The sequence below is a fragment of the Gadus morhua genome, chromosome 10 (genome assembly GCF_902167405.1).
Source record: "Gadus morhua chromosome 10, gadMor3.0, whole genome shotgun sequence".
NCBI lineage: Eukaryota > Metazoa > Chordata > Actinopteri > Gadiformes > Gadidae > Gadus > Gadus morhua.
In genome coordinates this window covers 848,856-875,459 of record NC_044057.1, presented here as the reverse complement: position 1 = coordinate 875,459, position 26,604 = coordinate 848,856, and positions in this window count along the sequence as shown.

Below are 26,604 nucleotides of genomic sequence, written 5' to 3'. Positions count from 1 at the left end.
CAGCCCAAAACATTGTAGTTGTACTTGAAAACAAACCAAATATGTGTAATTTTACTTACATTTGTAGAGCATGTCGGTCTCAAATGTTACAATGTCCTCCATTTTCCGATTTGAAATTCCCGCCCCCTCCGCTACGTAGACAAGATGGCGGCCGTTGAGGGTGGAAATTGTCCATCGGTCCACACTCAAGTTTTAGATAGTTTTGAGTGTGCCACCGAGGTAGGGTTAGGGTTAGGGTTAGGGTTACCCTAACCCTAACCCTAACCCTTTTAAAAATCATCAAATAAACATCTTGCCACCTGAAAACCACCCCAGTTTACCAATACAATGACTACACCAGCAAACAAACTAACATCCAACAAACCAAACTTCTGAACAAAAAACTCCCAAAAAACAAACCAATCAATACAATTTCACACCAACCATTCAACCACCAAAACTACCAACAAACCCATCATAAAAAAATGAATAATAATTTTCCAGAGGATCAACTAATCTAGTAAGCTGACAAAAACCTCACTATATAACCAAAAATCCCCCAGACTAAACAAACAATGAAGCACAAAACAAACAACCGATAAATCACAAGGGGACAACTTGCACATTCACAATAAAAAAAACAGAAGTTTAAGAGCAGACCAGGGAAACAATATTGGAGTTAGTGCTTCACAATTAGATTGACCAGATGTATGTTCCTGCTCCTTGTAGCTGCAAGGTACTTGGGCCGAACACTGATGAAAACTAATGTGGTAATTCTCCTCAGATATTGTACCTGACAATTAGATTAAGCCCTTCTTGTACGGGGGCAATGTGCTTGTTGGCTAAGTGGATTTGGTTTGCCATTATTGGTTTACATCCCCACCCAGAGGAGAGATTCAATACATATAATAATCACCTGAGAAGGACAGAGGCCACTGCAGAGATTCGTGCAAGAGGAGGGAACAGGCTGGGAAAAGAGGATTATATTGATAAAAACCCCAGTGAGGTTACCAACCTTCAGCTTTAATGCCTCATAAAATGGCAAACATTATTTGCATTAAAGGTCCATTGTACGGAATTAATTAGCAACTAGCGTAGAGATTGCAGATTGCAACCAACTGAATACCCCCCCCCCCCAACCGTCCCCTTCTAAAGATTACGGTGGCCTTTAATGTCCTATATTGTGTCAGCTGCCAGTAGGTATTTCTGTTTTGCAAAACTCACAAGAAAAATCCTATGCAACATCCCTCATCATGACGCTCCTACACAACGACGGTGCAACACATGTGTCCCAAACGGGTGCTAGCCACAGGAGTACCACGACCCCCATCTCCCCAGACATGTGTCTTTTATTCTCAAACCGGTCCTCTCTAGAGGCGTTCGTCCTATTTTAGAAACATGGCAGTTTAACATGGGGCCTCCTTGGAAGAGGAACCCCTTCCTGTGTAGCTATAAAGGGCTTATTCCAAGGTACCAAAAACACAGGTTTGAATATTATATTTCCTTTCTGCCAGGTCCGTTGCACTAGAGGCCACTAAACTATACACACTGCACCTTTAAGGTTCATCTCTTTACTTGATGCTTGCACTGAGGAGAAACGAAGGCGCATTAGATCAAGTCTTTCCGTGAGGGTCGCTGGAGCACGAGCCTGTCTGTTCCTGTCCAGCTTGTCTACTCCGAGCGCTGACCCATTAGAAATCCCAGTCTCGTGGCCGTCCCTCAGCCCCTGCGACAGCTGGTCGGGTCGCTGACATCCAGACCGCCGCTGATTAGCTTAATAAAGCTCCGAGCAGAGACGGCAGCCAGGTGTTTCCTCCTGAGTCCACCTGCTTTCATCCTCTACGGGCGGACAAGCTATGAGGCATGTGGACGCATGAAGTCTCAGGGAGGGGCAGACAGGAGGAAGAACAGGGTTTGTCTTTGACGCAGCTTTGAAGACAAAACGGCACACACACACACACACACACACACACACACACACACACACACACACACACACACACACACACACCGCTATCTGAACCCTGGTCGTTTTGTCTTCAAAGGTGCGTGAGACCAAATGGCGGGACTAATGAGACATCTCGTTAGAAGGGCAGGTGGGAAGCAGAGCAAGCGAGGCGTGGCGGCGGTTAAGAACCGGGTCATGACTCGTGTCGTCCCGAACAACAACAGGCTGTCACGCGGGTCATTATGTGGCGGCTGGCGGTTCGAAAAGTCGCCAAGGCCCCTCCCGCCCCTTCCACCTTCCCCCTAGCAGCCCCCACCTGCAGAGCTTCAGGTGGTTGTTAGCGGGAGCTGGAATATTTCTAGTTGAAAGCGAAAAAGAGAACCTGAGAGAAGCAGCCGGGGCACCTTGAAGTCATTCAAAACAAACACAAAAGAAAACTTAAAAAGGACATAGCAACTCCGCAGTATAGATTATTCAGCTCTCACAAGGTAATTCAGTTCACCGCTCTCTTGACCAAACCTGTTTTCAGAATTTTGATTGAATAGAACAATTGGATTGAATCCTTAGGACCCCTTTTCTGATAAACATTGCATTCTTCCTGTGGGAGGGGCTTAGGGTAGAGGCTAAAGAATCCCTGAACTCATAGCAAATTCCGGCTATGAGGTCTGTTCATTTAATGTTTATCACAATGGGCTCAGCAATGAAACTTCAGTTTTCCTTCCCACCAGTTATAACGTTTTTTATTTTTACGGCTTAGTGAGGTTAGGACGCCGAAGTTATGCCTTGCATAAACCTGGATCTACCTTCCGTTCATCTAGTACCCAAGAAAGTTTAGACACTAAATAAAAAACTGTATACATTACTTTCTGACTTGTTTATTTTCTCCCCATTGTTTTCCCTCATAACCTACTACATGCGTGTTTTTATCTTTATTGATGGTGGCAGTGAAACCTCATCCTTAAACCGTTAAATAAACATTTACAAGGGGAATGTGATGTATTATAACCTGGTATGGTAGAATTGGTCTTAGAGCATATTCTACCATACCGTGGCCAGGTATGAGATTTGTCGGATGAACTGCAAATAAAAAAAGGGCATTAATGGCAATAACACATTCACAAAAGCCACAACGTAACTGCAAAAGTCAAGGACAAATCAGAAGCGATATGATGTTGACAATGAAACAGACTTTTTTTGCCAGTTTGCCAGTATGCCTACATTTATTTATTTATTTATTTATTTTTTCCACAATGTCTTGTTTTTTTTGTTCCACAAGGTCAGACAGACATACAGTTTTTTAAAAAATGTATGATGACTATATGCTCGGTAAGGTGACCTTGGGTGTCTTGAAAGGCGACTCTAAATTAAATGTATTATTATTATTATATGGAAGATGAGAGCCCTTGCCCGTTTCAGAAGTTTTATTTCAGATACAACGTATTGTCCTTTTTTATAGTATAAACCTGCATTCTTAAATTACATTCTGCAGTTTGTATAGGTTGTATAGGTAAATACAATTCTTATATGAGGCCGATAAGCAAAGCCCCATATAATACGGCGTGGTTCTCATTGGAGTCGCTGTTTGACTGAAGAAGGCATTCTTTTAATAATGGAAACATCAAATATGATCAAAAATGTACATCAAAGTATCTTCTTTTAGACACACATTACACAAGAGACCATTTCTTGATTTTTTATTATTATTTGTTTATTAGCATTGTAATATTGGACAAGTAGAGGCATGTCTGAGTCTATCAACACTATTCCATTTTGAAACAGTTTATTTGCATATAATATGTGTATGAAACAAAGTGAAATAATAATTTTGTCTCTATTCAATTATTGTAATGGGTGGGCTGCCAGTGTTCTGAGCTTTTTGAATTTGACCCCTTATTTTTTAAATAAAAATTGAAGACCATTTAGTCTAAATTAAAACCCACTCTTTGCAAAACAACAAATGATAGCGGCCTTCAAATGTAAGCTGCCAGAGGCTACAGAGTGATGCACCATTCCAAAGTGACACACTATCCACACTCCATCCATATGCAACAAATTCACCTTCAACTCTCTCAAAACTGTAAACCAATTATTTCAGCAGCGATGGACAGTTTGCAGAAGAATTAAAAACAGACAGTCCTAACACACTAACACACATGCTGCCCTATTCTTACAATGCACTGCTATTACTGCTGTGCTATCAGTACACTGCAGAAATTCCCATAATTAATCCCGTGATAGTATTATCACTGGCGAACCCTGATCAGTTTCATCTCTGTAAGCAGGCTATGGGTTTGGGGGGGTTTCAAAGGGGATTAGGTGGGATTGGGGGAGGTGGTACACTGAATCAGAATGATGCGATGGGGGTGCGGCGGTCCTCATGACGATGCTGTACATTGTGGCCAGACCATATGCAGTCCGACTACTGTCACACCAAACTATAAATAGAACCCCTGTCCCCACTAAAACAACAATGTGTTTTTCAGCAGCAATTGACTCTCGCTGTTCTTACCTGCTAGTAAACAAAGTGCTTCAGAGCTGTGCTGAGTATTTGGTGCCTTCACACATTCCCACACCAAACAATCGTGTCAGAAATGCAAGCAGAAACAAACAATGGGTTGGGGGAAGTAAGGGCCAGGTGCCCTACGGGAAGTTTTACTATCAGGGAATCGAACAGGCAACCCCGATCCAAAAAAGATCATTCCCGTTCTCAAGCACCGCCTGCCAGACGCTGAGTGGAGCATTGCAATGATGAGCCGAGGAAACACACTAGCATTCCTCAAGCCATATTGTATGGAAATGAATGGTATTATTATTGAAAATCAATAAGGAAGGTGTCAAGTGCAATATGAATAAGTCATAGTCAGGACAGCTGGGGGCGACTATTTAGTCATTGTTATCAATGGGAACCGAGAGTTCTGTTTGCTGCTTGAGCACCTCCCTTTTCTACCGAGTGCCTCGGTGCAGATGTTTTATAATAAAGCACTTGAGCTGGGCAAACTAATAGTTTTAACAACCTTGATAGGCTACAGGATGACATGAATGACTTTGAATGGCTATAGAAATGATTAGGGAGAGTTATTTACTGGTGCCTTGTCTATCACACTATGATAATCTCGCATATACACCACTATACTCATACACACACACTATTATACTCTTTGTATGTATGAGAATGTATAGTCGTGTATGTGGGAGAGTATAGTATTGTGTGTGAGAGAGTATAGTAGTGTATGTGGGAGTGTATAGTAGTGTATGTGAGAGAGAATAGTATTGTGTGTGAGAGAGTATAGTAGTGTATGTGAGAGAGTATAGTAGTGTGTGTGAGAGAGTATAGTAGTGTGTGTGAGAGAGTATTGTTGTTTATGCAAGAGAGTATAGCAGTGTGTGTGAAAGAGTTTGAATGAAAAGGAAGTGAGTTTGATTCATCAGTTCCTGATTGGCCGACAGGTAGCTTCTGGCGCTCAAAATATTTAGCTGTAATATTTTGACCTCCGGGAGCTCCGGCGCGAGTCCAGTAGCTCTGTATCTTAATAATATAAGATTATATAATGTATAGTGTTGTCAGTTTAACACGTTATTAACGGCGTCAACGGAAACCACTTTTAACGGCGTTAATATTTTTATCGCACGATTACCGCTCTTTTGGCTGGCAAACGGTGTAGTTTTTTCACCTGCTGTCTAGCAACAACTAGTCACGATTGAAAAACTACAACACCATACCGGATCTAGCTACACCGGAAACAAAACAACAAGCACACCGCACAAACTAGTTGGGGCAAGCAAGGATACAGAAGGATGCGGGTGAAAAAGTCCTTAAAAGTGTGTGTGTGTTGGTGTGTCACTCTGTTCGAGCCTGCAGCAAGAGAGTTCAACGTTGTCATTAGCTGTTGCGTCTTTCTGACCAATCGCAGTTCAAGGCCCACCTGGGCTGTACCACTTCGGGAGGGGCCGCACAGTTACTCCCCTCTAGACCAAACCGACTTGGTTGCGACGTTGACAGTTTGTTGAGTGAGTGAGAGGTTGCGGGCGCACAGCTCAGGCTGCCGGACGGCGCTGCAAGGAACTTTTATAAACCTTATATTGTTATCCTGCAGTTATCAGCCCGACAGCCTCGAAACGTTAACGGCCCACCGGGAATTCTCCCGACTCTCCCGATTACCACCGTGTGTGTATGTGTGTGTGTGTAGGCATTATTTGATAGCCTGGTAATGTGTATAGGCCTACGTACTGTAGGAATATTCATACTGTTATATAATAATAAATGTTATAGTATTTCCCATCTTTGCTGAGCAAGAGTTTTGTTGTGATGTGCGATCAATCGCAATATTTGAATCGCTTGACAGCACTAATATGGTTATCTTTATGATGTAATATTGTAGTGTCACAGGGTTTGGGAGATGGGGGTGGGCCTTATGGCCCGGTCAGACTACACGATTTCAGCCCGATTTTTTCATCGCAGACGAATTTGCGAATCGTACACGATTTTGAGGAGTCGGCGACGAGACGAGGTCTTGTAATGTGACATGCTTGCGATCTGCGATGTTTTCGTCTGCGACGTTCGAAAACCCCACGACGAAATGTTTGGCATGTCAGAATTTTTTGGGGAATCGCATGACGTATACATTGTTGACATAGATAGATAGATGGATAGATGGATAGATAGATAGATAGATAGATAGATAGATAGATAGATAGATAGATAGATAGATAGATAGATAGATAGATAGATCGATCGATCGATCGATCGATCGCAGATCACGCGCAGTGTTTACCAACTGCCTTCACTGCACTACGCTGATTAGGAGTAACAACCGCAAAAATGAATTCGATCAAGAAGATCTGGCTTTGTTGCTGCGTCTATTTAGACTGTGTTGACGGTCTCTATGGTTACGGCTGCTGCGTGCTGACGTCACGGGGACGCATAGCATGCTGGGGCGCGTTGGTCGTTATTGGTGGTGGGAACTGGGCTAATAAAGCTAGTGGGTGTACCGTTCGCTGTCTACACTATCATCATTCATGCACATCTAGTCTACTTTGTATAGTTCATGTCACGCGCAACGCAACTACTGTGAGGAATTGCCGCATTGAGCAGATATAAACAAACGTGCAAACGTGAATGATACAAAGTAGAGAGCATCGCACCGTCGAATCTTGTTGTGTGGCCACGAGACAAGCCCCGATTTCCTGGCTCTGAGATCGTATAGTAATAATAATAATAATAATAAATAAAATGTATATAGCGCTTAATATGGTACTCTAATCGAACGATAAGACGCTTAAAGTCTGACATGTTAAATCGTGGAGGAATGTCTGAGAATCTTGTAGTGTGGCCAGTGTTACGATGAGACAAGCCCCGATTTCCTGACTCTGCGATCGTATAGTTTGACATGGTAAATCGTGGAGGAATGTCTGAGAATCGTGTAGTCTGAACGGGCCATTAGCGGGGGAGCTCTCGTGGGGATTCGGCATCAAATGATTTGTTGTGGTTTTACCGGCGTTGTCGTGGTTACAGGTCTTTTGTGTGTTCCAACGGTCTATCTAATAAATCGCTGTCTAGGCAATACTTCATTCACTGCCTCTACCGTGGTCATTACAATTGAACCAAGACATGGAGGAATAAAAGGCGCTGTTGACGTTTGCGGACTCCCAGTGATTTTATAGAATGGATGATCTTATGAATCCTAAACGCCTGCGTCAGTTTTTCTGACGTTTCTGGTCCTTCCAGAACACGTAGAGACTGGCCACGGTTGAGATTGAATTGGCGGTCACAAGAGAAAGCCTCTCTCAAACTCAGGCGACCACGCGAACAAGCGACCAAATATATTTTTGGGGCGAACGCAGCATAACAGAATCGCTGGAAATTTGAGTGTGAAATGACAGCGCAGTATTTTGAGCGCAAGTAGCTACCGCCTCTTCTGTAAGCCAATCAGGAACTGAGGAATCAAACTCACTTCTGCTTCATTTTAACTCTTCCGTATCATTCAAACTCACGTCCGTTTCATTCAAACTCTCTCACACTAATATATTCTCTCACACATACTACTATACTCTCTTGCATAAACAACTATACTCGTAAAAGGAGTATAATAGTGTGTGTGTATGCAGGGGCGCCGAAAAGGGGGGGTTAAGGAGACGGATTCTAGGGGCCCATGATGGAGGGGGGCCCAGAGAGGCCCCTAATGATGGTGAAATTATAATACAGAAGGCCCTGTAAAGATTATTTTCATGGGGCCCAAAATCCCTAGCGGCGCCCCTGTGTGTATGTGTATAAGGATTATAATAGTTTGTGTAAGACCGAGTATGAATTCTGTCCCAGGCGGCCCGTCATAGCGATGGATTGAAGAGTACACGCACCTGCCAACAAAAAACACTTGATACATAAAAGTTGGCGAAAAGGAAATGGCTTGGTGTGCATCTCTTTTTGAAAGAGTTCAATATTTGTTTTGTGTTTTTCAATGTGAAGGAGAGACAAGCTAGAGGCAGGTCCCACTGAAAATGCGAAGGATGTTTTTCTACATGCTGCTATTTTCTCCTCTCTGCCCACTCTTCCGTGGCCTTCTCTTCTGATTACTGTCGGGCAGACGGTCGGCGTTTGATTCAGAGCCAACAGGGATCCAGTGAAAGCAGTTGTTTTCCTTCTCAAGGTTTCCTCCCTCTGGGTTGAGGAGAGTTTCCCCTTGCCCCTTCAGAGGTTTCAGTGTCAGGAGATATGGTGACTGTGAAGCTCTTTGACACTGCAACTGTGCTTAAGGGCTACACAATTATTTGTAATGCGTCTGGAATAGTTTTGATGTTTCTCGTCGGTAATAACAGTTTACAACTTGTATAACTTTCATATAATAATAATAATAATAAGAATGATAATAATAATAAAAAAAATATTAATAATAGGAAATGAAATACAGGGTGTGGGATGAACACAGATCCAGAAAAACTGTTTTATTCCCAGAGTAGCCCTGACTGAGGCCTGCGTGTGGCACCATTACGCTGGAGGCGGCAGTGCTCGGCCTCGCCATCACAAACGCCCGCGACGCCGCTCGCCCCGACCGCCAACGACCCGCTTCCTTCAGCACCCTCATGCTCCCTAATAGGCCGGTTCTGTCCGCCACTGCTTTTGTTAAAGTTTGAACCAGCTTGAATTGTTTTTTGAATGTTGACGTGTGCTCGCTACGGTCGGCTTTGACTCGACACATCAGGACAAGGGGTCCTTTCCACTGTGGCAGACTAGCTATTAGCCCCCATGGCCAAGTTTGCTAGCCATCTCTTTCTTTGTTTTTGTTTATTTTTCTCCAACTTTCAAAGATATGTGATGCGCAGGCTTGCGGTTTTCCTATGAGTAGGGTAACAATTATTTCCCACACCGTCAGAATATGACACACACACAAACACAGCAACAAAAATTCTCACGAAAGGGCTTCTGTAATTTAACTAGCACAAACATTCACAATCCACACACTCACACAAACTCACTTTCACACATACACACACACACACACACAGACACACAGACACACAGACACACACACACACACACACACATAGACACACACACACACACACACACACACACACACACACACACACACACACACACACACACACACACACACACACACACACACACACACACACACAAACCAATATATAAAAAGACACAGAGCTTCTCTCAAGTTTCCATTCTCATGAAAAGCATTCCATAAAATGTTGACCAAACATTAACGCAAGCGTACACTAAGAAAATATTAGCATGATAAAAAGATTATTTGACAGCCATATTCGAATGGCACATAATGCAGACGTACACAACGGAGGAGCAAGTAGAAGCAAGTAGATAATGAGACGGCTAAATGCTTGATCTCCAAAATAATTTCCTTCTTCCCTTCGTGGCCTCAAGTGGGAAATCGTAAATGAAAGGTTGGACTGAAATAAACTTTGTTCAAAGATCCTTTCCCAAACATGCAAGACTGAGGGACGATAGAGAGAGAGACAATAGCAAGAGTCGCACAGACAGAGAGGGAAGGAAAAAAATCCAATTATTTTCCTCCTTTATCACTTCACTTGATACAAATAAGACCCGCTTCTAAGAGTCGACACAGTTTAGTTTTATAATTGCTGTTTTACCACCTGCCAGTTCAGCTAACAGTCACTCTCCCTCTCTCCCTCTCTCAGTCTCTCCTGATGTCTCTCTCTCACTCGCACTCTCTCACCGGGATAATCAGCCTGCTTTCCAATTAAACCTATGTATTCTGATCGGAACAAGGCAATTGGGAAATTATTAATAAAATAAATAAATAGACGAACGGCAATGAAACAAACTTCGATTTGCATTCCCTTGTTGGAAACAATCTCTGTCTTTTCCTGTAAGTGTCAGGGATAATTTGTTTGCTGCGATGGGGCTAAACGTTTCGCTGGCTGGTTTTCCCCCTATAATATAATATCACAATGAGTTTCTGTCAGCACGAGAGGACCACTGGGGGAATGGCTGTATGGCACAATGCCAACTCTGATGAGACCTGTCCATCAATCTACTGCCCCCCCCCATCCCCAACTGATCAGGTATCAGCTTGAATACTCCGTCCACTGCGACTGTCTGTCCACTCCGTCCGCTGCGACTGTCGGTCCATTCTGTCCACCGCAAATGTCTGTCGAGGTAATTGTCGGCCCACTCTGTAGGATCCTTGGACACAAAGTGAGAAATAAACAGGTTATTTTAAGCTACCAGCTGAAAAGTTACACATGGCAACTTTAATGTGGAGCCACTGGCTTGCTGGCATATATTTTTTTATTTTTGTTTTCAACTGTGGTCATGGAATTCTAATAATAATAATTCCATGTACTATAAGTATTCAATTCTCTATTCAATCCCATGCTGCTTTAAGTGACCACACAATGCGCAGTGGAACGACATCCTTCCATTCGGTGGAGGTGCTGTCACGTTAAAATTGTACTGGGGGCGAAAATTGTACCGGCCTACGTCATCGTTTGTTTACATCCTGACAACCTGCCCGGCAACAGACGACGCGATGCAGAAAACATGTTTCCAAACGACGAAATAACATAATACAGATAGCGGATCGCTATCTGTATTATGATAGATAGCGATAACACTTGTTTTTACTTTATATTTGTTTTGTATTTAATTGTTTAATCGAAACAATAAAAATATCTGCCCGCGAAACGGGCGATCGCGTCAAATGACAAATGTTTTGCCCGCGAAACGGGCGATCGCGTCAAATGACGTAGGAGGGTTCTTGAAACATAATACAGATAACGGATCGCTAGATAACACTTGTTTTTACTTTATATTTGTATTGTATTGAATTGTTTAATCGAATTTAGCTAGTAAACTGAGTGTTTTAAGCAGGTTTCATAGTCTAGAATGTTGAAGAACCTTCCTACGTGATTTGACGCGTCATTTGACGCGATCGCCCGTTTCGCGGGCAATTTTTGTTATTGTTTCGATTAAACAATTAAATGCAATACAAATATAAAGTAAAAACAAGTGTTATCGCTATCTATCATAATACAGATAGCGATCCGCTATCTGTATTATGTTATTTCGTCGTTTGGAAACATGTTTTCTGCATCGCGTCGTCTGTTGCCGGGCAGGTTGTCAGGTTGTCAGGATGTAAACAAACGATGACGTAGGCCGGTACAATTTTCGCCCCCGGTACAATTTTAACGTGACAGTGCCACCAGGGTCTCTTGCTATCCCAGTTGAGGTCAGCGTTGCCTGGGTAGAGATGTAGCGGGTCACCTCCCGACCTCCGGGTGACCCACGCAGGGAAACAAAGCCACCGGGCGTGTGCTGTGCACAAAGAGCAGAGGATACAGGCCTGGGTGAGGGAAACTCCCGCTGGCATTACCGTTTTAATACATCCACCCAAAAAGGAGAAACTGGACCGGACTCCATGATGCAGGATGAAAAGTTCCCACTTTTAAATGTTCAAGTGTTGCTATTGTTTAAAGTGATTAGGTTTTGTTGTTACGTATTATAGGGAAGGGAGGTTACATGGGCCTTGTAAAAATAAAAAGGAGCTGGTGAGAGCGAGTGTGATGGAGAAAATGGGAGAGGGCGAGAAAGAGAGAGAGAAAGAGGGAGAAAAATGATGAGAGGGAGAAAGGGCTTATCTCTCTCACGTCAAAGTTGGACGCAAGGCAGATAAACAGCGTCCAAGAACAAAACACAAATAAAAAAAATGGAGATAATCAAAACCATACAAAATCCAATAACCTCAGTAGCAACCGACCAACCCACCCCCCTACCCTACCCACCCCTCTACCCACCCCCTACCCAACCCCCCTTGGGGCCCCGAATGGGAGGGGAAAAAAGAATGGCAACAAAACTTTCGCAGCCAGTAGCGGTGAAAATGAGAAATGACATAATAAAACGTTTCTATTAAAAACCCATCGGAGCGTTAATAAAACGTAATGATTTGATGAGTGTGGACTCGTATCGCTGACCCAGTGGGGAGCAAGCTTCCCGGGGCCGTGCTTTTACAACCCCTCCACCTAAACCTCCAGCCTGCCGGGGAATGAGCCGAATCATGTCCAGCGAGCCTGGGGTGGGGGGGGGGGGGGGGGGGGGGGGGGGGGGGGGGTGGGGGGGGGGGGTCTGGGGAGATGTGAGGGATATTGGAGATGGGGTGGGGCCAACATGAAATACAATTGCACCGTTCTTTCCTCTTCTCTCAGATTTAATGAAATTTTGGGGCTGAAGTTGCTTTGACCAAGGAGAGAGAGAGAGAGAGAGAGAGAGAGAGAGAGAGAGAGAGAGAGAGAGAGAGAGAGAGAGAGAGAGAGAGAGAAGGGGAGAGAGAGAGAGAGAGAGAGAGAGAGAGAGAGAGAGAGAGAGAGAGAGAGAGAGAGAGAGAGAGAGAGAGAGGGAGGGAGGGAGGGAGGGAGGGAGGGAGGGAGGGAGGGAGGGAGAGGGAGAGGGAGAGAGAGAATATTATTTACTTTCTACCAGGCAAATTAGAGAGTATCTAGTGTTATCTGCTCTCTCAGGCCTCGCACCTCCTGTGTTCCTGGCTGCCAATATGTCCTGAATATGATGCATTCAATAAAAATAATAACGAGAATCCGATTTTTAATATACTCCAAACCGGAGAGTATGTCACTATGTGACGGAGGGAGAGATTGCCAGCACATGTGAGCATCTGCAGAGGTCGTAGGTCGCAAGAAATAGGTAAAATTTATTAACCAATCTTATAGTTCAGATAAACTTGAAAGAAAGGCTTGTTCCTTATGTCTGCTATTTGCACATTATAAGATATATGCTTGTAGAACTATCGAACAATGACTAAAGCCTTTTGCTTTCAGTGATGCAGAAGCTGACTTTTCTTTTCAATCAGTGCTCTGATCCAGCACATATGAGATTAAGTGTATTAAATCTGATAAATTGATTGAATTTCATAAAAAACCTTTAAGCAACTGAAAAATATATGTGAATGCTGTCAGGGTGAGAGCGAGAGAGAGTGGAAGAGAGAGTGAGAGAGCGAGTACGAGCAAGAGAGAGAACACGATAAATAAATAATATTCTCCTTCCTGACCTTGGCGCGTCTAACTTGAAAAGCTCGGATGGACGTTTTCTTTTTCTCTTTCTTCTTCTCTACTCATGAAATGGAACACAGAAGCTACCGTCATTCCCAATCTCTCCTGTCTAAATGAATGAAACAAAACAATATGCCCTCGCTGCGCTACCTGTCACTCACAGCGACCGCTTTCCAAATGCACACCCGCACCTTTAACGCTGCTCCTTTTCACTGCAAGCTTTTTTCTTTCTAATTTTTTTCTTGCTTTTGTCGCCGAGTGATTCTTCCACACAGCACGCAGGAACAACGGAAGGGTTATGAACTAAATAAAAAAATGTAAGTTGATTACAGGAGTTAATTAATAATATAGAGTCTTAACTCTGGAGGAGTGACTTTTCTGTTTCAAACTTCATCATCATTACTTCTGTTTGAAACTTATCTCTCTTGGCCTTGAAGTGGGATCGCCACTCATGATGTAACTCTCTATTATTACAGGATACTGGCCGATAGTGTAGACATCACTCTCTGTTCATTTTTCTGGATGCAATTGCATTTTGTCTGTAATAAATAAGATCATGTCTTTGTCTAGAAATTGCATCACTTTTATCCTGAATTTTGGTCAGATGGCTACAGTTCTACAGATCTTTCTTTTATCTCTTTTCATTCATGTCCTCTTCAATTGTATTTTACATATTGCGTTCCATCCCAATACAAATTACTGCCGATCACACGTTTTCACAATTTGAACCGGTTGTTTCAAAAGGTGTTGTAAATAAAGATCATTTTTTTTATGATCATGATTATTAACTGGCTTGGATGCGTTGTATGGATTTTCGGTTTGAAGATCGATTCATTAGGCCTTTTTTTTTCACAGAAAGAGACCACCACCACACAAACCTTATCCCTGTGAAGACAGAGAGAGGAAAGAGTAAATAAGATGAAACAAAGGCCGCCGTCAGGGGCCCTTGAAGCGCGGCTGCTGCTGCCGCTGCGTTGGGTTTGTAGTAAACAACATGGATGCTCTTTGGACAGGGCTTTGCACGGCTGTTTGTTTTCGACGACTTCATGAAAGCCATTTGTGAATTTGTGCTGTAATTTTAATAAGCCGCGAGTCACCCGAGCCAGACTAGCGCTACCATTTCCAATCCCTCTTGAGCAAGTTATTTATGTATGGCGAGGGTTTAGAAAGCCACTGTGGGGGCGATAAGATCGAGTGGATGAGAGAATTGCACAACCATTAAATTGGATTCAGTCGTATCATTTGTGCGTTCGCGTCCGCTTGTTTATCGCTGAACTGTCCTGCTCCGAGAGGTCTGATCATTTACACAGAAGAGGGGGAACACAAAGAAACTTTATTTTTCCACAAAAAGTCCAAAATATTGGGAGGTTTACACCAATGCCACGTGGCTAGGGAGGGTTTTAGTTTGGCTTGTGGTTACTAGTGAGTACTCTGGATACTTTATTTGTTGTTTTTAAGATATTGTTTGGCGGGTTGGTAAACCGATCTTGTTTTCAATGCATTCAATATTTAATGCAATTTCAGAAAGCCGATTTCAAACCGTTGGAGACGAGCTATGATGTGGAAAATAAACCAGACCTTCTCAGGCGCACACTGCCTGTTGATAAAAATGTTTGATTAAAAAATATTCACGTATGCTCAAGCTCATGTATGCATGAAAACATATAAGCTAAAGTTAAAACGTTGAATGCAAATATAAGTATATGCCTTGAATTCCCCGAATAATTTGTCTTTTTTGTACGCTTCCATCAAAGGAAAAATAATTAGCACGACGTAACAGCTAACAACATTAGCCTTTCAGATCCCACTGTGCTAGCCTGAAAGAGGGAGAAAGAAACAGGAGAATAAGCGCTTTGGTTAGTCCAGTCCAGTCCTCCATCAACTGGGAGGAAAGTGCGTGTGCATGTGAGTGTGTGAGTCTGTGTGTGTGTGTGTGTGTGTGTGTGTGTGTGTGTATTGGGAGGGGGAGGGGGGAGGATTGTAATTACATCAAGGTTTCCGGTACTCTTTAATGTAGAATGGATTTTGCGCACAACGTAACTTCAGGACATCCTTGAACTAGATACCTAAAAAATGAAACGGAATGGTGCCTTAAGTGAATTTAAATATGCACGAATAATTACAAATGTACTGCAAACTAATTAAGACGAGGTTGAACTTGCTGCCCCCCTCTCCCCCTCCCCCCTTGTTCCTTCCTCTCACTGATTAGGAATCATATTTCAACCGCCCCGGTAGTCAACGCTAATTTGTCTGTTGCATGTGTGGCAGAACGGCAGAACGCAAGACAAAAATGGACTGCTGACGACAGAAGCGGACAAAAAAGATATATAAATATATATAGATGTATAGATATAAAAGTTACTATTTCGAAGTCATCATATTAATTGCAGGGGGGTGGGGGAAAGGTCTGTCTGGTAAGAAACATGACTATTTTTATAATTCAATGGCTGTAATTTATTTCCCTGGTAATGAGGAAGAGGAAGGAGAGGTCTTGGGGAGAGAGCAGCAGTGGAGAGAGCCGGGCACCTCGCCGTTGGCCCGAAAGCTTCTCCTCTTCCTCATCTTCCTCTTCTTCCTCTACCTCTGCTGCCTGCTATCCTCACCTCACCCTCTTCCATCCTTATTTCCTAGATGTTTTATAATCATTCCCTGTATGTTTTAAAATAATTAACTATGTTTCACAATAATTGCCTGCATGTTTAACTCTAATTCACTGTTTGTTTTTGAGCTAAGTTTCCTGAATGTTCCACCGGGGATATTATCCTATGTTATAGTGATCGGAAATATTCCCCACAAATCTGAAAAACTGGAACGACTGCAATATAATGTAAGAAAATAGAAAAAAATAGAAGCACGTGTGAAGAGAAATGAAAAAAATATAAGGCAATAAAATAATAATGAATAGAAATTAGAAAATTGAATTGAATTCATTAGAAATTAAATATTTAGACATTGTGCGATTTCACAATTTTTCTCAAATTAGTGTAAAAACCTTCAACTGTACTTGTACTACTTTGCTTGTTCACAGCAACATATGAAAACAATTCACTTGGCAAGTGGACTCAGAGAGAAAACGATTCTTAATGGACTGAGGTTTGTGGAAACACATCGATGGTCTCTACTCCACATGAACCGGGAATATACTTTTCTTACCGCGGAGAAACCTATCAGCAGCCACAGAGGATCAAACTACCTCACAGTTATTTATGACACAGAGCGCTGTTCATATTTTATAAAATCAATCAATCAACGTTGCCCGGTTCTTCAGATTCATATTGACGATAGAGAGAGAGATATAAAATATAACCCGAAGGTAAAGTGTGTATGGATTAAGACGATTGCCCAGCATAAACAGATGGTCTGCCTACCCCTGAAAACACCAAAAAGGCTGGGCTTTGCTGTTGAAATAAATGGTTAGCTTTGGGCCCTAGAGTTGAAGTCTGCTTCCCCAGCACTAAACACTTTTTGGTTGAGGTATGTATAAGAACTGTACACACGTGTGTTTGAGTTTCAGGTTGTGTGTATCCCTCTGAATGATTTGTAATATAATTATGAATATATCCAAGTCTGTTGTGATGGACAGAGAGACAGAGTGATACATGAGTGATACATAGAGTGATACATGAATGTGTTGTGTACCGTTTATGTGAGTAAGTGTGTATTACGTTTACAATTTACAATTACAATTAGGGCATTTAGCAGACGCTTTTATCCAAAGCGACTTACATCGGTTAATACACACATTGACACACCGACGGCAGAGTCAACCATGCAAGGCGACAAGCAGCTCTTCAGGAGCAGTTAGGGTTAAGTGTCTTGCTCAGGGACACATCAACACTCAGCTAGGAGGAGCTGAAGAAACTAGCAACCTTTCGGTTACAAGACAACTGCTCTACCTCCTGAGCTAAGCCGACCCCAAGTTTATGTGTGTGTGTGTGTGTGTGTGTTTGTGTGTGTGTGTGTAAAGTTTATGTGTGTGAATTTGTAATTCGGTTATGTTTGTGAGTGTTTATGTGTGTGTGGGGAACGGTACGTATCTCCCTCGGACTACCTGGCCGCGGAGAGCGCGCTGTCCAGGGCACTGGCGCCGTTCATCCGAGCCCAACGGCGGGGGCTACCACACACCCCCACCCTCAGCAGCAAGCCGGGGGTTCCTCTGGTTAGTCCCAGGCAAGCGTCCCTCCGGGAGAGTGCGTCCGGATTGGCGTGCGCCCGTCCGGGCCGATGGACCGCCTGGAAATGGTAGTCCTGTAGAGCCAGGAACCAGCGCGTCACCCTGGTGTTGGTGTTTCTGGCGGTCGTCATCCATTTCAGGGGGTGTGGTCGGTGACGAGGGCGAAGTGGTGTCGGAGGAGATAGTAACAGAGTTTTATCTCCTTCTCCTCCTTCTCCACAGTCGAGTAGGGCCTCTCGCTTGGCAGGAGTTTCCGGCTGATGAAGGCCACGGGTGCTCCTCTCCTGACCGGACCTGGGACAGAACTGCATCTGATAAACTTTGGCTGAGCTCAGCTAGAATTATGTGAATGTGAATGAAGTATTGATTAGACAGTGATTTATTAGAAACCTAATAAACCGTTGGAACACGCAAGAGAGATAACCATAGCAACGCCGGTAAACAAACCTCGCAAAGGGTCTTACTGAAGGCATTTAATGGTCAAAATATTATTCGAATATTAATATTAATAAACAAACGGACTTCGAATAAGATTTTTGGGCAAAAGTCAAAGCCCTATCACATAGAGACATACACATGAAAAAATTTCAGCCATTTGTAGCCATGGAAAATTTGGCGGCTGCAGCAGCCATTTAGGTTTTGGCTGAGCCGGCTAGCCAGCGAATAACTTCATCAGCCATTATTCTCAAAACAAATGGCTTCGGGGTCAAATCTAGAGCCGCCGCGCTGAACCTGTCCCAGAGAGGGCGCTGTCCAGGGTGCTGGCGCGGTGAACGCTACGTGTCTCTCTCTCGGACTACCTGTCCCAGAGAGGGCGCTGTCCAGGGTGCTGGCGCGGTGAACGCTGCGTGTCTCCCTCGGACTACCTGTCCCAGAGAGGGCGCTGTCCAGGGTGCTGGCGCGGTGAACGCTACGTGTCTCTCTCGGACTACCTGTCCCAGAGAGGGCGCTGTCCAGGGTGCTGGCGCGGTGAACGCTACGTGTCTCTCTCTCGGACTACCTGTCCCAGAGAGGGCGCTGTCCAGGGTGCTGGCGCGGTGAACGCTACGTGTCTCTCTCGGACTACCTGTCCCAGAGAGGGCGCTGTCCAGGGTGCTGGCGCGGTGAACGCTGCGTGTCTCCCTCGGACTACCTGTCCCAGAGAGGGCGCTGTCCAGGGTGCTGGCGCGGTGAACGCTACGGGTCTCTCTCGGACTACCTGTCCCAGAGAGGGCGCTGTCCAGGGTGCTGGCGCGGTGAACGCTACGTGTCTCCCTCGGACTACCTGTCCCAGAGAGGGCGCTGTCCAGGGTGCTGGCGCGGTGAACGCTACGTGTCTCCCTCGGACTACCTTTCCCAGTAAGGGCGCTGTCCAGGGTGCTTTGTTTGTGTGTGTGTGTGTGTGTGTCAACAGTATTAGTGTGTGAGTGTGTCAGGCAGAGGAGGAGCAGCTGCTCTGGAGGTGTGAGAGCAGTGGAGTGGAACGGCGGGCAGCTTTTATTGGCTGTCATCATCCTGTATGAAAGAATGCTAATCAATGAAACCCCGGGGCCACAGGGACGCACAAACACACACACGCACGCACACACAAAAACACAGATGCACACACACACACACACACACAAATGCACAGACAAACACGTACATACATTACCCCCTATGTTTTATTCAATACATTTCCACAGTGTTACCCCTTATGGGTTTTTCATGACGACAGATAAAAAACGACAGTGTTACCCATTATAGTTTATTTGACAAAGACAACAGTGTTACGACCAATGTTCCTTTACGTTTCATTTGATAGAAACGACAGTGTTACCCCTTATGTTTTTTTCCCATGATGACTGATGAAAAAGAACAGTGTTACCCCTTATATTTTATTTGACAAAGACAACAGTGTTACCGTTTATGTTATTTTTCATGACGACCAATAAAAAACGACACTGTTGCCCCTTATGTTTTTTTTCATGACGACCAATAAAAAACGACACCGTTACCCCTTATGTTTCTTTTCATGACGACCAATAAAAAAAACCAGTGTTACCCCTTATGTTTTTTTTCCTCACGACCAATAAAAAACGACAGTGTTACCACTTATTCTTTTTTTTCATGACGACCAATAAAAAACGACAGTGTTACCCCTTACGTTATTTTTCATGACGACCAATAAAAAACACGTTACCCCTTATTCTTTTTTTTCATGACGACCAATAAAAAACGACATTGTTACCCCTTATGTTATTTTTCATGACGACCAATAAAAAACAACAGTGTTACCCCTTATTCTTCTTTTTCATGCCGACCAATAAAAATAAAACAGTGTTACCCCTTATGTTTTTTTCATGACGACCAATAAAAAACCACAGTGTTACCCCTTATGTTTTTTTTCATGACGACCAATAAAAAACAACAGTGTTACCCCTTATTCTTTTTTTTTCATGACGACCAATAAAAAACGACTGCGTTACCCATTATGTTTTTTTTCATGACGACCAATAAAAAACAACAGTGTTACCCCTTATGTTTTTTTTCATGACGATCAATAAAAAACGACAGTGTTACCCCTTATGTTTTTTTTCATGACGACCAATAAAAAACAACAGTGTTACCCCTTATGTTTTTTTTCATGACGACCAATAAAAAACAACAGTGTTACCCCTTATGTTTTTTTTCATCACGACCAAAAAAAAAGTGTTACCCCTTATTCTTTTTTTTCATGACGACCAATAAAAAACGACAGTGTTACCCCTTATGTTTTTTTTCATGACGACCAATAAAAAACAACAGTGTTACCCCATATGTTTTTTTTCATGACGACCAATGTAAAACAACAGTGTTACCCCTTATTCTTTTTTGTCATGACGACCAATAAAAAACAACAGTGTTACCCCTTATTCTTTTTTTTCATGACGACCAATAAAAAACGACAGTGTTACCCTTTATGTTATTTTTCATGACGATCAATAAAAAACGACAGTGTTACCCCTTATGTTTTTTTTCATGACGACCAATAAAAAACGACAGTGTTACCCCTTATGTTTTTTTCATGACGACCAATAAAAAAAAACAGTGTTACCCCTTATGTTTCTTTTCATGACGACCAATAAAAAACACCAGTGTTACCCCTTATGTTTTTTTTCATCACGACCAATAAAAAACGACAGTGTTACCCCTTATTCTTTTTATTCATGACGACCAATAAAAAACGACAGTGTTACCCTTTACGTTATTTTTCATGACGACCAATAAAAAACGACACTGTTACCCCTTATGTTTTTTTTCATGACGACCAATAAAAAACGACACCGTTACCCCTTATTTTTTTTTCATAACGACCAATAAAAAACAACAGTGTTACCCCTTATGTTTCTTTTCATCACGACCAATAAAAAACGACAGTGTTACCCCTTATTCTTTTTTTTTCATGACGACCGATAAAAAACGACAGTGTTACCCCTTACGTTATTTTTCATGACGACCAATAAAAAAAACGTTACACCTTATTCTTTTTTTTCATGCCGACCAAGAAAAAAACGACAGTGTTACCCCTTATTCTTTTTTTTCATGACGACCAATAAAAAACGATAGTGTTACCCCTTATGTTTTTTTTCATGACGAACAATAAAAAACCACAGTGTTACCCCTTATGTTTTTTTTCATGACGACCAATAAAAAACAACAGTGTCACCCCTTATTCTTTTTTTTCATGACGACCAATAAAAAACGACAGTGTTACCCCTTATGTTTTTTTTCATGATGACCAATAAAAAACAACAGTGTTACCCCTTATTCTTTTTTTTCATGACGACCAATAAAAAACAACTGTGTTACCCCTTATGTTATTTTTCATGACGACCAATAAAAAACAACAGTGTTACCCCTTATGTTTTTTTTCATGACGACCAATAAAAAACGAAAGTGTTACCCCTTATGTTTTTTTATCATGACGACCAATAAAAAACAACAGTGTTACCCCTTATGTTTTTTTTAATGACGACCACTAAAAAATGACACTGTTACCCTTTATTCTTTTTTTTCATGACGACCAATAAAAAACGACAGTGTTACCCCTTATGTTTTTTTTCAAGACGACCAATAATAAACAACAGTGTTACCCCTTATGTTTTTTTTCATGACGACCAATAAAAAAAAACATTGTTACCTGTTATGTTTTTTTTCATGACGACCAATAAAAAACAACAGTATTACCCTTTATTCTTTTTTTTCATGACGACCAATAAAATACAACAGTGTTACGCTTTATGTTTTTTTTCATGACGACCAATAAAAAACAACAGTGTTACCCCTTATGTTTCTTTTCATGACGGCCAATAAAAAACACCAGTGTTACCCCTTATGTTTTTTTTCATCACGACCAATAAAAAACGACGGTGTTACCCCTTATTCTTTTTTTCATGACGACCGATAAAAAACGACAGTGTTACCCCTTACGTTATTTTTCATGACGACCAATAAAAAAAACGTTACCCCTTATTCTTTTTTTTCATGCCGACCAAGAAAAAAACGACAGTGTTACCCCTTATTCTTTTTTTTCATGACGACCAATAAAAAACGATAGTGTTACCCCTTATGTTTTTTTTCATGACGAACAATAAAAAACCACAGTGTTACCCCTTATGTTTTTTTTCATGACGACCAATAAAAAACAACAGTGTCACCCCTTATTCTTTTTTTTCATGACGACCAATAAAAAACGACAGTGTTACCCCTTATGTTTTTTTTCATGATGACCAATAAAAAACAACAGTGTTACCCCTTATTCTTTTTTTTCATGACGACCAATAAAAAACAACTGTGTTACCCCTTATGTTTTTTTTCATGACGACCAATAAAAAACAACAGTGTTACCCCTTATGTTTTTTTTCATGACGACCAATAAAAAACGAAAGTGTTACCCCTTATGTTTTTTTATCATGACGACCAATAAAAAACAACAGTGTTACCCCTTATGTTTTTTTTAATGACGACCACTAAAAAATGACGCTGTTACCCTTTATTCTTTTTTTTCATGACGACCAATAAAAAACGACAGTGTTACCCCTTATGTTTTTTTTCAAGACGACCAATAAAAAACAACAGTGTCACCCCTTATTCTTTTTTTTCATGACGACCAATAAAAAACAACAGTGTTACCCCTTATGTTTTTTTTCATCACGACCAATAAAAAACGACGGTGTTACCCCTTATTCTTTTTTTCATGACGACCGATAAAAAACGACAGTGTTACCCCTTACGTTATTTTTCATGACGACCAATAAAAAAAACGTTACCCCTTATTCTTTTTTTTCATGCCGACCAAGAAAAAAACGACAGTGTTACCCCTTATTCTTTTTTTTCATGACGACCAATAAAAAACGATAGTGTTACCCCTTATGTTTTTTTTCATGACGAACAATAAAAAACCACAGTGTTACCCCTTATGTTTTTTTTCATGACGACCAATAAAAAACAACAGTGTCACCCCTTATTCTTTTTTTTCATGACGACCAATAAAAAACGACAGTGTTACCCCTTATGTTTTTTTTCATGATGACCAATAAAAAACAACAGTGTTACCCCTTATTCTTTTTTTTCATGACGACCAATAAAAAACAACTGTGTTACCCCTTATGTTTTTTTTCATGACGACCAATAAAAAACAACAGTGTTACCCCTTATGTTTTTTTTCATGACGACCAATAAAAAACGAAAGTGTTACCCCTTATGTTTTTTTATCATGACGACCAATAAAAAACAACAGTGTTACCCCTTATGTTTTTTTTAATGACGACCACTAAAAAATGACGCTGTTACCCTTTATTCTTTTTTTTCATGACGACCAATAAAAAACGACAGTGTTACCCCTTATGTTTTTTTTCAAGACGACCAATAAAAAACAACAGTGTCACCCCTTATTCTTTTTTTTCATGACGACCAATAAAAAACGACAGTGTTACCCCTTATGTTTTTTTTCATGATGACCAATAAAAAACAACAGTGTTACCCCTTATTCTTTTTCTTCATGACGACCAATAAAAAACAACTGTGTTACCCCTTATGTTTTTTTTCATGACGACCAATAAAAAACAACAGTGTTACCCCTTATGTTTTTTTTCATGACGACCAATAAAAAACGAAAGTGTTACCCCTTATGTTTTTTTATCATGACGACCAATAAAAAACAACAGTGTTACCCCTTATGTTTTTTTTAATGACGACCACTAAAAAATGACACTGTTACCCTTTATTCTTTTTTTTCATGACGACCAATAAAAAACGACAGTGTTACCCCTTATGTTTTTTTTCAAGACGACCAATAATAAACGACAGTGTTACCCCTTATGTTTTTTTTCATGACGACCAATTAAAAAAAACATTGTTACCTGTTATGTTTTTTTTCATGACGACCAATAAAAAACAACAGTATTACCCTTTATTCTTTTTTTTCATGACGACCAATAAAATACAACAGTGTTACGCTTTATGTTTTTTTTCATGACGACCAATAAAAAACAACAGTGTTACCCCTTATGTTTCTTTTCATGACGGCCAATAAAAAACACCAGTGTTACCCCTTATGTTTTTTTTCATCACGACCAATAAAAAACGACGGTGTTACCCCTTATTCTTTTTTTCATGACGACCAATAAAAAACGACAGTGTTGCCCCTTACGTTATTTTTCATGACGACCAATAAAAAAAACTTTACCCCTTATTCTTTTTTTTCATGCCGACCAAGAAAAAACGACAGTGTTACCCCTTATTCTTTTTTTTCATGACGACAAATAAAAAACGATTGTGTTACCCCTTATGTTTTTTTTCATGACGAGCAATAAAAAACCACAGTGTTACCCCTTATGTTTTTTTTCATGACGACCAGTAAAAAACAACAGTGTTACCCCTTATTCTTTTTTTTCATCACGACCAAAAAAAAAGTGTTACCCCTTATTCTTTTTTTTCAAGTCGACCGATAAAAAACGACAGTGTTACCACTTATGTTTTTTTTCATGACGACCAATAAAAAACAACAGTGTTACCCCTTATGTTTTTTTTCATGACGACCACTAAAAAACAACAGTGTTACCCCTTATGTTTTTTTTCATCACGACCAAAAAAAAAGTGTTAACCCTTATTCTTTTTTTTCAAGACGACCAATAAAAAACGACAGTGTTACCCCTTGGGTTTTTTTTGACAAAGACAACAGTGTTACCCATTATGTTTTTTTACATGTCGACCAATAAAAAACAACAGTGTTACCCCTTACGTTTTTTTTTCATGACGACCAATAAAAAACGACAGTGTTACCCCTTATGTTTCTTTTCATGACGACCAATAAAAAACAAGAGGGGTACACCGGTTGACATTTTTGCGGGGATTCGATCCTGGGCTGTTTGAGTGTTAACCTCCGTACTAATCAATGCACCATCAAGACACAGACTAAAGTCAACACCATGGTTATACTTGACTTTATAATTCTCCTGAAATAGAGATAAGAGTCTTCCAATTGAGGACATCAACCGGACTTGAACGCCGGTCTCCAGTGGGTTAGCTCACAGCTCTCTCCACATTCCACTGAGATAAGTAATTTAAATATGTTTGTGGTTATATATGAGTGCAATAGACATGATAGCATTACATTTAAAATTAAAGATATTGTGATTTCCACATAATTTGAGCCACGGTCTCCAGTGGGTTAGGCAGAGTGCACTCCACTGCACCACTGAGGCGATGACAATACACAATAATCAATCATCAATAAAGAGGATATACATGACAGTAAAATTACCCCTTGGGTAATTTTACTAATTTTACTGGGTAATGTATGTGTGCATTTCTATTATTTCCCTTATTGGTTTTTTTCATGACGACCAATAAAAAAAGACACTATTACCCCTTCTGTTTTTTTTCATGACGACCAATAAAAAACGACACTGTTACCCCTTATGTTTTTTTCCATGACGACCAATAAAAAACAACAGTGTTACCCCTAATTCTTTTTTTTCATGACGACCAATAAAAAACAACAGTGTTACCCCTTATGTTTTGTTTCATGACGACCAATAAAAAACAACAGTGTTACCCCTTATGTTTTTTTTCATGACGACAAATAAAAAACAACAGTGTTACCCCTTATTCTTTTTTTTCATGCCGACCAATAAAAATAAAACAGTGTTACCCCTTATGTTTTTTTTCATGACGACCAATAAAAAACGACAGTGTTACCCCACATGTTTTTTTTCATGACGACCAATAAAAAAACAGTGTTACCCCTTATGTTTTTTTCATGACGACCAATAAAAAACAACAGTGTTACCCCTTGTTCTTTTTTTTCATGCCGACCAATAAAAATAAAACAGTGTTACCCCTTATGTTTTTTTTCATCACAACCAATGAAAAACGACAGTGTTACCCCTCATGTTTTTTTCATGACGACCAATAAAAAACAACTGTGTTACCCCTTATGTTTTTTTTCATGACGACCAATAAAAAACAACAGTGTTACCCCTTATGTTTTTTTTCATGACGACCAATAAAAAACGAAAGTGTTACCCCCTATGTTTTTTTATCATGACGACCAATAAAAAACAACAGTGTTACCCCTTATGTTTTTTTTAATGACGACCACTAAAAAATGACACTGTTACCCTTTATTCTTTTTTTTCATGACGACCAATAAAAAACGACAGTGTTACCCCTTATGTTTTTTTTCAAGACGACCAATAATAAACGACAGTGTTACCCCTTATGTTTTTTTTCATGACGACCAATAAAAAAAAACATTGTTACCTGTTATGTTTTTTTTCATGACGACCAATAAAAAACAACAGTATTACCCTTTATTCTTTTTTTTCATGACGACCAATAAAATACAACAGTGTTACGCTTTATGTTTTTTTTCATGACGACCAATAAAAAACAACAGTGTTACCCCTTATGTTTCTTTTCATGACGACCAATAAAAAACAACAGT